Genomic DNA, 12,517 nt, shown 5'->3' on the forward strand with positions numbered 1-12,517 from the left:
TTCTTTATGGCTGAGTAATATTACCTTGTGTATATAAACCACATTTCTTTATCCATTAATCTGTTGTAGAGCACCTATGTTGGGTTCCATAATTTAGCTATTATGAATCAAGCTGCTATAAAAATTAATGTGGCTGCATCACTGTACTATGCTTCTTTTAAATCCTTTGGGTATAAACCAAGGTCAAATGGTTCCATTCCAAGTTTTCCGAGGAAACTCCATATTGCTTTCCATAATGTTTGCACCAATTTGTAGTCTCACCAGCAATGTATGAGTAAACATTTTCCCCTACATCCTCACCAATATTTACTCTTGTTTGTATTTTGATAATTGCCATTCTGACTGGAGTGAGATGAAATCTCAGTGGAATTTTCATTTGTATTTCTCTAATAACTAGAGATGTTGAATATTTTTCATATATTTACTGACTGATCATATTTATTCTTCTGTAAAATGTTTGTTCATTTCCTTTACTCAATTATTAATTGGGTTATTTATTTTTATGGTGTTAAGTTTTTTGTGTTCTTTATATGTCCTGGAGATTAATGCTCTCTCCGAGGTGCATGTGGTAAAGATTTTCTCCCATTTTGTAGGCTTTCTCTTCACCTTCTTGATCATTTCCTTTGTTGTGAAGAAGCCTTTTAATTTGATTCCTTCCCATTTATTGATTCTTGATTTTGCTTCTTGCACTTTAGGAGACTTGTTAAGGAAGTCAGCTCCAAAGGTGACATGATGAAGATTTGGGCCTCCTTTTTCTTCTATTAGGCATAAGATCTGTGGACTAATTCCTAGGTCCTTGATCCACTTTCAGTTGAGTTTTGCTCAGGGTGAAAGGGGTTTAATTTTATTTTGCTACTTACAGATTTTCTGTTTCCCCAGCACCATTCTTTGAAGAGACCATCTTTTCTCCAATGTATGTTTTTGGCACCTTTGTTTACTGTGAGATAAGTGTATTTATGTGGGTTTGTCTCTGTGTCTTCTATTCTGTTCCATTGTGTGTCTTTGTGCCAATACCATGACATTTTTGTTGCTATGGCTCTATAGTACATTTTAAAATCTGGTATTGTGAGGCCTCCCGCTTCAAACTTCTTCCTAAGGATTGCTTTGGCTATTTTGGGTCTCTTATTTTTCCAAATGAATTTCATGATTGCTTTTTCTATTTCTATGAAAAATGTAATTGGAATTTTAATGTGAGTTGCATTAAATCTGTATAGCCATTTGGTAGTATTGTCATTTTGACAATGTTAATTCTGCCTATCCAAGAACATTGGAGGTCATTCAATCTTCTAAGGTCTTCTTTAATTTCCTTCTTTAGTGTTCTGTGGTTTTCATTTAAGAGGTCTTTCAATTCTCTTTTTATGTTTATTCCTAAATATTTTATTTTTTAAGGCTATTGTTCCTAATTGTTCTCTCAATATATTCATCACTGATATACAGAAACACATTTGATTTATGGGTGTTAATTTCATTCTATAAATTTTCTTGTAGAATTTTTTTTGTGTCTTCTAATATAGAAGTATGTTATTGGCAAATAAGGATAGTTTGTGTTTTTCTTTTTCTATCACTTTAATTTCTTTCTTCTTTATAGTTAAAGATGAGGTTGAATAAAAATGGTGAAAGAGGGCATTCTTGCCTTCTCAAATTTTAGAGGGAATGCTTTCAATTTTTCTCTGTTAAGAATGATGTTGGGGACTGGGGATGTGGCTCAAGCGGTCGCGTGATCGCCTGGCATGCATGCGGCCCAGGTTCAATCCTCAGCACCACATACAAACAAAGACGTTGGTTCCGCCGAAAAAACTAAAAAAAAAATAATAAATATTAAAAAAATTCTCTCTCTCTCTCTCTCTTTCTCTCTAAAAAAAAAAGAAGAATGATGTTGGTCTTGGGTTAGTATATATAGCTTTTGCAATGTTGAGTATGTTCCTACTATCCCTATTTTTTCATATTTTGAACATGGAGGGTGCTGAGTTTTGTCAAACTTTTTTCCAGCATCTATTGAGATAATCATATAATTCTTGTCCTTAAATATATTGATGTGATGGATTTATTTATTTAGGTATGTTGAACCAACCTTGCAGCCCTAGGATAAACCCCACTTGATCACGGTGCACTATCTTTTTAATATGCTTTTGTATGTGATTTGCCAGAACTTTATTGAGAATTTTCCCATCTATGTTCATTAGGGATAGTTTTCTGAAGTTTCCTTTTCTTGATATGTCTTTGTTTGGTTTTTGATCAGGGTGACACTAGCTCATGGTATGAGTTTGAAAGCATTTCCTCTTCTATTTTATGGAATAATTTGAGGAGTATTGGTAATAATTTTTCTTTGACAGTCTCATAGAATTAGGATAAATCCATCTGGTCTTAGGCCTTCCTGAGTTAGTAGGCTTTAGATGGTATCTTATATTTCATTGCTTGAATTGGACCTTTTTAAATTGTGTATGTCCTCATGATTGAGTTTGATTCTCTCTAAAAATTGGTTGATGTTATCAAGATTTTCTATTTTATTGGTATATAAATTTTCAAATATTTTCTGATTATTGTCTGTATTGTAGTAGTTTCTGTTGTGATATATCTTTTTTTGACATAAATTTTAGTATTTAAATGTCTTCTCTCTTTTTGTTAGTTTGATGAAGGGCTTATTAATTTTATTTATTTTTTCAAAAAAACACCTTTCTGTTTTTTCAATTTTTTGAATTGTTTCTTTAGTTTTCATTTCACTGATCTTAGCTCTGATTTCAATTATTTCCTCTATTCTACTGGTTTTGGTGTTGCTTTATTCTTATTTTCCTAGGGTTTTGAGGTGTCATGTTGGATTATTTATTTGGCATTTTCTATTCTTTTAATAAATTAGCTCAAGGCAATGGACTTTCCTCTTAGAACCACCTTCTTCATGTCTCAAAAAATTTTATATGTTGTGTTGCTATTCTCATTTACTTCTAAGCATTTTTTTAATTTCATCACTGATTTCTCCTGCTATCCATTGGTCATTCAATAGCATATTATTTCGTCTTCAGGTGCTAAAGTGGCTTGTGTATTTTATTTCATTATTGATTCCTACTTTCATTCCATTAATAGGATGCAGGTAGTATCTCTCTCTCTCTCTCTTTTTTTTTTTTTGTATTTGCTAAGAGTTACTCTGTGGAATAAGATATGGTCTATTTTAGAGAAGCATCTATGTGTTGCTGAGAAGAAAGTATATTTGATCATTGATGAATGAAATACTCCATATATGTGTGTTAAGTCTAAATTATTCATTGTATTATTGAGTTCTATAGTTTCTTTTTATAGTTTTTCTTTGGAGGATCTACCCAGTGGTGAGAGAGGTGTATTAAAGTCATCCAGTATTATTGTATTGTGCTCTATTGATTCTTCAAATCAAAAGAGCTTGTTTGATGTACATAGATGCTCCATTTTGGGGGTCACAAATATTTTTGATTGTTATGTCTTATTGACATATCATTCCTTTAAGCAGCATTAAATGTCCATTTTTGTCCCTTTTGATTAACTTTGGCTTGAAGTCTACCTTATCTGATATGAGGATAGAAACCCTACTTGTATACGAAACCCAGGTGAGTGATAGGTTGTTTTTTTTCCCCCATCTTTTCACCTTCAATCCGTATATGTCTTTGTCAGTGAGGTGAGTCTCTTGAAGATATAATATTTTGGGGTCTTTTTTTAAATCCAATCTGCCAGTCTTTTGATTGATGAGTTTAGGCCATTTATGTACAAGGTTATTATTGAGATATGATTTATATTCCCAGTCATTTTGGTTCCTTTCTGGTTATTAATTTGTATTGGTTTCTCCTTTGATTATTATTCTTTAGTGTAATTTCTCCATTTGTTGGTTTCCATTTTTTTTTTATTTCATGGAATATTTTTCTGATAGTGTTCTATAGTGTAGGCTTTCTAGCTATGACTTCTTTTAACCTTTGTTTAACATGGATTGTTTTTATTTCATCTTCAAATCTGTGCTTGATTTTCCTGGGTATGGAATTAGTGATTGGCATCCATTTTCTTTCAGAGCTTGGCATATATTATTCCAAGACCTTTTAGATTTGAGGGTCTGGGTTGAGAAATCAGCCAAGATATGAACTGGTTTCCCCCTAAACATGATCTGATATTTTTTCTGACAGTCTTTAAAATTCTATTCTTATTCTCTATGTTAGCCATTTTCATAACAAGTTACCTTGGTGTGGAACTGTTTTAATTTTGTACATGTGGAGTCCTGTAAGCCTCATGTATTTGATTTTCCATTACATTCTAATATGTTTGGTAAATTTTATGATATTATTTCTTTAAAATGTTTGTGCATTCCTTTAGTTTGTATCTCTGTGCCTTCATCTATCCCCCCAAATCTTAAATTTGGTCTTTTCATTTTATCCCACATTTCTAGAAATACTATTCATGTTCTCTTAACATATTTCCTCCATGGTCAACTTAATTTTCAAGATTATATATTTTGACTTCATTGCTTGAATTTCTGTCATTCAAGTGGTGTAGTCCACTGGAGATTCTTTCCATTGTATTTTCAATTTGTTTAACTGAGTCCTTCAAGGATTTCTGGTTGATTTCTTTTCAGAATCTCTATCTCTTTATTGAAGCTATCTTTCACCTCCTGAATTTTATCTCTAATTTCATTCCTTAAATCATCTTTTATGTCATGGATCAGTTTAACTATGTACATTCTAAACTCTTCTGAGACATTTCTTCCACTGTGGTGTCTTTAGATTCTATTATTGATGTACCTTGGTTGTTTGTGCCAATTTGTTCCCCTGTTTTGTTTTGTTGTTTAATTGTTTGTTCTTGTTTTTTTGTTTTGTTTTATGGCTATTTTTTTGTCTCTACTCATCTAGTAGTATGGATCTGAGGCAGTACAATTTCTACCCTACAGACTTATAATTTCCCTGAAGGTTTTCAGTACCTCGCCTTTAAGTGGAAGACAAATAATAACAGCAACCAATGCAAACAATATAAAGCCTTAGACCAAATAGCTGCTACTGTGATGTCTACATTCTGTTGTGATAAATTTCCTCCAATAAAAACAGTAAGTTTGCAAAAGGGTTTACAATTTCAAATGGTGAACAAAGACAGGACAGAATTGGTGTAGGATGGAATGATTATGTGAAAAGAATATAGAAGATAAAAATAACAAAAATTATAGAAAAATGTAAGAGGGGATAGTAGAGGTTGGCTGTTAGAAGGGAAAAAAATGAGAGAAAAAGAATCAAGGGAAAAAGATCTGTGAGAAAAGTAAAAAGTAAAAATAAAAGAATACAAAACAAACTGAAATATACTATTCAGATATCTCAGTGCTAAACAAACTGATTCGTGCAAAATAATTACTTCAAAAATGATAGAAATATGAGAGAAAAAAGAAAAAAACTCTATGGAAAATTGAACAACTGTTTCAAAATTTCATTGGAGTTCAAAAGTTTCTCAGCTTTTTTTTCTCAGAGGTTAGGTGGTGTTGTCTGGAGTTTGATGCTACTTAACCTCAGGGTGGGTGTGGTGGCCAGGGTGAGCAGGTTAATTCTGGAGGCTCAACTCCTAGAGACAGTATATAGTTTTAGGTATGCTCCAGTCTCTTCTTTAAATGCCAATTGGTCTGAAGATTTTAAGAATTGCATCTCCAAGGCCCAGCAATTTCTGGTCCATGCTGGAAGACAGCACCCCAGAAATCTACTTTGGGTTCCACTCATGTGGTATAGGAGCATTTTTTTTTAGCCAACTATATCACCTGCAGACCCCATGATTTCTGGTATCTGATTCAATCTCCAAACTCAATGTTTCCTGTCCCTGCCCCTTTGAATTTTGGGTCAGGCATTTCATTCCCAGAAGGACTGGCAAACAAGTGAATTAGAAGAAGAGGGGAAAGCTACATGTGTTTCCCAACCAGTATTCCGCTGTATAAACTTCTATCCAGGCTTGATTTTCTCCTGAACACTTAGGCGTACTCTCTGTCACATAGTATGTATTTGCCTGGCATGTTTTTCCACCCAGACTAGGTTTGCCAGAAATCAGCTCCTCCAGCTTCTGCCCCTATGCCATGCCTGACAAATGGTTCTTCCTGCTGCCTTCTGCCCACTACAAGGAGAGGTGGTGGCTTCTTTTCTGTACAAGGACATTGTGCTATGCAGCTTACAGTTTATTTGGGCAGTGACTCTGATCTCTAAACTCTCCGTATTCTGCCAGGCTTCTATCCTCCAGAAAATAGAAGTTCCTTTAGTTCCCTTATTTATTTACTGTGTTCATGGATGGACCCTTCTGGCTTATGCCTCCAGCTGCTGCCCCAGCTGTGGGGCTGGGGATTTTCTCCTTATTTTAATTTATTCAATCTCTGGAGTCCATGATCTGTTTTGAGTGTCCAGTAGTAAATTCCAGTAAAGTTCCCATTAATTTTTGTTCATTAACTTACCTTGATGAAAAGCTGCCTCTCTTTTTTTCTTGGTTTCACACCATACAGCCTCCAGAAAGAGACCTCTCTATTCCACTATCCTGCTCATCTAGTGACCAAAATTCTGTTTTCTAGTTCTACAAGATCAATTTGTTTGGCTTCCACAATTGAGAACATTCAGTGTTTGTCTTTCTGAACCTGGAATATTTTACTTACACAATATCCTCTAACTCCATTCATATAGCTACAATTGACTGGGTTTCATTCTTTGTATGGCTAATATTTCATTGTGTACATACAGAACATTTTCTGTATCCATCAATTCATTAATGGACATCTTGGCTGTTTTCATGTCTTAACTATTGTACATACTGCTACAACAAACTCAGAAGTTCAACTATCTCTGACATGATTTTATTTCCTTTGGCTAGTGAGAGTCTGGACAGGCGGGTCCTACATTGCTGTTGGGAATATAACTTAGTACATCCATTATGAACGACAGTATGGAGGGAAGTCCCTCCATGAATTGAAAATAGATCAACCATATAATCAAAATTCCACCACTGGGTTTATATTAAAAAAAAAAGTTATATTTATTTCTATTACCTGACTCATGTTAGCAATCTTAATTATTTAGTGTCTTTGCTGAATCTTTTTCATTAATCAAATCTACATTCAAAATGCTGAATTAGGGCTGGAGATGTGGCTCAGGTGGTGGCGCGCTCGCCTGGCATACGTGCGGCCCGGGTTCGATTCTCAGCACCACGTACAAACAGGGATGTTGTGTCCGCCAAAAACTAAAAGAATGAATATTGAAGTTCTCTCTCTCTCTCTCTCTCTCTCTCTCTCTCTCCTCTCTCACTCTCTCTTAAAAAAAATGCTGAATTAGCTCTTTAAAAGCCATAGACTTATTTCTATATTCAGTTCTACATGACTATAATATTTTTTTACTGCAGTTAAATTAATATCAATTCATTTGACCCACTATTCACATTGATATCCTATTTACCTTTATGCTTTCTGGAGTTTATTATTAGATTTTTATAAAACATGAACAACATTTACCACTACTGAAGAAAGAATAGTGTTCACTGGAGGGTAGGAAACATAAGAAAAGGGGGGATAAAATTTGGAAAACAGGTACAAAATCAAATAAGAAGATTAAGTCTACCTATTGTTCATAGCACAGTAGGGTAACTGCAGTATACAACATCATAGTGTATGTTATATGTGGGAATAACGAGAACAGTTCAAGGACCCCGAGCACATGGAAATGTTTCTCCACACCTAAAAAGTGATTTGTATACTTAACCAATGTTAGAGGGAAGCATGTCTCTACAAAATGGTCCAAGACATGCACTTCCTGCTTTCTTTTGCATCCAGATGGTCCTGTCACAGTTCTATTTCCAAGCTGAAAAATCTAAACAAGATTCTAATTTCCATGAACTTATGAGTTAAATATTTCTTTTAAATTAAATGCTCTTTCCAAGAACTCAGATTGACCCTCTTGATCTTATTCCTTTAACTCAGGAAATGAAATGGTTTTCTCTTTGGAGACATGTCTCCTGATCCCAAAGGGGAAAGATAGAAATAATACCACCTCCACTCCCCTTTTCTGAGTAAGAACTAACTGGAGCATTTCTTGTGCAGATTGTGATGATATGAAAAGGAAAAGTGAAAGATAAGGACTTAAATAAAACAGTCACAAAATAAAAATTAAATAAGAATATATATGCTTAAGTGTCTTTACTACATCTAATGATTTATGTAGCCTATGTAATATACTAATGGCTTATGCAATATAATTATGATAATAGAAGGTATATATCATTATAAAAAAACTATTAACAAATAGTAGTAATAACAACAGGAAAGCCTTTATTTGAACGAAATTGGTTATAAGATTCTTGCAGGAACCATTTAGTAAATGATAAGAGGAAATTAAAGACTTGAACTCTGTTCATGGTCTTAAAAAGGGAACAAAATCAAAGCACATCACACATGGTGTTTGGTCTTTTCTGTTCATACAAACCAATTGAGGACTAGTTTTAGTATTAAATACAAGTCATGTTGGAATCTCAGTGAGCAGAGCATAGCAATTCTTTTCTTATCTGATCTTTGTTTACTCTCTGACTCAGTATACAATACCTAGATGGAGTAAGAAAGTTTAATTGAAGTTAAGCAAGGAGACTAGAAACACTTGCTTCACATAGAAAAAATATTATATTTTTTCTAAGAATTCTTGGATTAATTCTTTGATAATCTAGATTGAAACAATTTTGATGTTTACTCTTATATTGGAGTATATAGGCAGAAAACTAAAGAAATCAAAATAGTCATCAAAAGTTGTTAGCGGACAAGAACAGTATAAATATCAATGAATTTTCCACTTTCAAGCTCCCATTTCTAAAAACATGATAAAGATAATTAACTCAGAATAAAGAATAATTAACTCTTTTGCTCCTGTAATTTCTCAGTGATGTCATTGTGAACACTCGCACTTCATTAATAATTTCTGCTATTTTTATGCTGTGTCTGTCCCTCAGATCTGAGAAATTCTAAACACCAGATTTACACAAGAGAAAGCTAACTAGAAACTCATCTCATTTTCGTACCAGAATTTCAAACCCAGAAAGATTTAAAACGTGAAATATAAGTAGGTCAGCGTTTTCTTTGACCTATGAGAAGTGAGGACATTCCATCATCACAGGCAGTAAATGCTCAGCTCAATAATGGCTTCATTACACCTGAAAAAAGCAACCACTAGCCAAGCCTGCCTTCTTCTTTTGCTTAGAATAATCATGAAAACTCACAGAGATATTCAGTGACTGATGATGAAATGATCATGAAAACTCACTGGCATATTCAGTGACTGGTATTTTGTTTTCTCTTTGAACAGTACAGTGTTCAATGTAGTATTTTTAAGAAGAGGAAACAAAATACCAGTCACTGCAAGCTAAACAACAACAATCCATGACTACCTTATATTTGTAAATCGTTTTAAAATCACAAATATTTAATGTGTCTCTGAAGCACCTCACATTTCAACAAATAAGCCACAGAGGGCCAATGGTGGTGTTTTGTTGTGGTTTTAGGCAGAACAGAAACATTTCTTTCATATTACTCTCTTCCCTTAAATTTTATTCTGAGAAACTTGCACAGAGAGCATACTACCTATCTCTTGAATATTGCTGAATGAATGAACTTAGAGAATGAGATGCAGTGTTAAAATAAGAATGGAAATGTCCTAACAACCAGTTTAGTTTTGTAACAGGCTCATTACTGGTGATTAACAAACAAATGTAGGGAGGAAGGAGAAGAGAGAGGGAGAAAAGAAAGGAGAAACAGAATACGTGGGGAAAAGGTGGACAGTAATTAAGATGATAGAGAAAACTGGAGATTCAACAGAGGTGTTAGAAGAAAAGAGTGTTCCCACAAAAACAAAATACTATATCAAAATGTACAGGAAATTACATCAATTTTTAAAAAAATCATCCAAAATCACAAATAAAAGTAGAGAAATGATTATTTAGGAGGAAATGCATATTAGTTTTCTTGATCAGAGGAACCTTCAACATTCACATTTATAATTTCTCATTTTTTTAAATATCCTTGGTAAGAATGATTCTTTTCTCTCCAGGAGTCTACTCCCATAGTTTTACATCACATCCTCCATTTAAAAAAAAAAGCTGTGATATCATAATCTTCTTTTCTTTCAGCTCACTTATTTTAATTCCTGACATGTCTTCTTGTCTATTTGTTTTTTCTGTCTCAGGCATGTTCAGTTTGTGCTCAAAGACTATCAATTGTTGCCTTGCGTTTCCCAGTACCATGGAAGTTAAGTAGATGGTGTGATTGGTTCTTAGCAAATTGGTGATACACTACTTTCTGCCTGACACACTTCTGAGTTCCTGTTCCACTGTCATGGCAAACTTGCAGCCTGGTGATGATATGGCAGTACTCTCTTACCTTTGAGGATTCAACAAATCAAGACATCTCCCCATTTGTCTCTTTGATTGGATGAAAAATAAACTTTGATTTTGTGAAGCCACTGAAATTGTAATGTGTGTATATTACTGCAACAAATCCAAGACTAATTATCTTAATGTAACACCCTTCCTTTGGTACTCCACAGAGACTGCCAGAAAAAAAGTATATAAATAAAAACAGCATCTTATTATACACTTACTGAAAATATTATTTTTTCATTAAATTTGGATAAAATTCAAATATGTGCTGTGTCTTTTAGGGCTCCTACCCTCTATCCTCTGTCAGAATTACCTCCTTGTATTCATTGCTTCACTTTCATTCTTTTCCTCAGTTATGACAATCCTTTGTCTTTTCTGCACTTTCTGCTTGCAATGCTCACTTGCAAGATCTTCGCATTTCAGATTCAAGTTTAAATACTCAAGCATTTGAGGCCCAATTAGTTGAATAACTATTCTCAAATATGACATACTCTTAGGGTTCCATTTATAGTTATCATTTCTAATTTTCATACTTAACCCCTAAATTACTTAGTTTTTCTCATATTTGTCATACTTATATAATTTGGAGTTCCCTAATGGCTGTGACAGTATTGTTTAACCCCTGTTGTTTGGAATCACAGAACATTATCTATTACATAGTGGTCACTCAACATATATTTCATAATGGTCAATGATTCGATAATTTTTCACAAAAATTCGTATATGAAAACTATAAATCGAGAGTAAGTAAATTTGAGGTGATAATTAAATTCTGAGTTATCACAAACTTATAATGTTATGGTGGTCAAAGATTCCAGTGAGAGTTGATAATAATTGAAAAGTCCTGGAGGCTGGAATCAACAGTGTTTTCCTGGAAGACAAAATCAATGACAACAGGGAATAGGGAAGAGCATTGTATTCTTGACTCAAAGTTGTTCCTTTGCTGGGAAGAGATCTGGTCCTCTCCAAAGAACTGATAGCAGTTATATAATTAATACCCACACATCTAGCCTAGGATGAGGGCACAAATGTTCCCTGCCCATGACTTTTTGGCTAACAATACAAACTGGCCCTAAGCCCAGAAACTTTTACATACTACCTCAGCAAAAGATGTTCTCAGATATATTATTGTTATTAAAAAATGGATATCATAAAAACATATTTATCCTCAATATTTAAACAAGACTTTTGAACATAAATTTTTTAAAATATAGTTTCAGAACAGGTTTATCAATAAGAGTATCTTCAGGAAGAAAGTAGAATACTTACCTCATGCCCTGCTTTTCCAACCATTGTGATAAGTAATACCAAATATGAACACATTAGTCAGTAGGTATCAGAAGAACTAGGAATTCCATAGAAGTCATAAACATGTTTTAATGTAGATAGAAAATTAAGAAAAAAATCTTTAGTTTGAAGTTGTAATTTTGTTGACTCATATGAGTAAGATAGTATGTATGAGAAATAATACCACTTAAACCCATAATGTAAAGACTAGAGATGCATAAAAAGTGAATCTATACAAATAAGTTTTATTCATTAATTGGTGAGGGCACAACTGCACTACAGAGGTTGGCTATTGCCGGTTTGTGAAATTTGGGCTTTTTCTCAGGACACTAGGACTATTTAGAGCTACCTTCAATTATGCAGTGTCAATGGCTCCTGTGCTTTTAATTTTTCTCTTCACTTTTTGTTTTGGACATGATTATTTCAGTCAGCTTTTTTGCCACTGTGAGTTTAAGACACTGCCTGCACAATGATAAAAGAGGAAAAGTTTATTTGGGGGCTCACAGTTTCAGTCCATAGACAGTAGGCTCCATTCTTCTTGGCTCAAGGTGAGAGAGGACAACATGGTGGAAGGGTGTGGTCAAGGAAAGAAGCTCACATAATCATCAATAAGAAGAGAGAGGGGTCTTTATTTGCCAGATACAAATATATCCGCCAAAGCTATGCCCTCAATTGCCACCCCCTCCAGCCATACCTTATCACCTCAGTTACCACTCAGTTAATTCCTATCAGGGGATTAGTTCACTGAATGGGTTAAGACTCTTAAAATCCAATCATTTCTCTTCAGAACCTTCTTGCATTGTCTCACATGTGAGTTTTTGGGGATACCTCACATCCAAAGTACAACAACAATATTGGTGTCTAA

The sequence above is a fragment of the Callospermophilus lateralis genome, chromosome 2 (assembly GCF_048772815.1).
Source record: "Callospermophilus lateralis isolate mCalLat2 chromosome 2, mCalLat2.hap1, whole genome shotgun sequence".
Taxonomy (NCBI): domain Eukaryota; kingdom Metazoa; phylum Chordata; class Mammalia; order Rodentia; family Sciuridae; genus Callospermophilus; species Callospermophilus lateralis.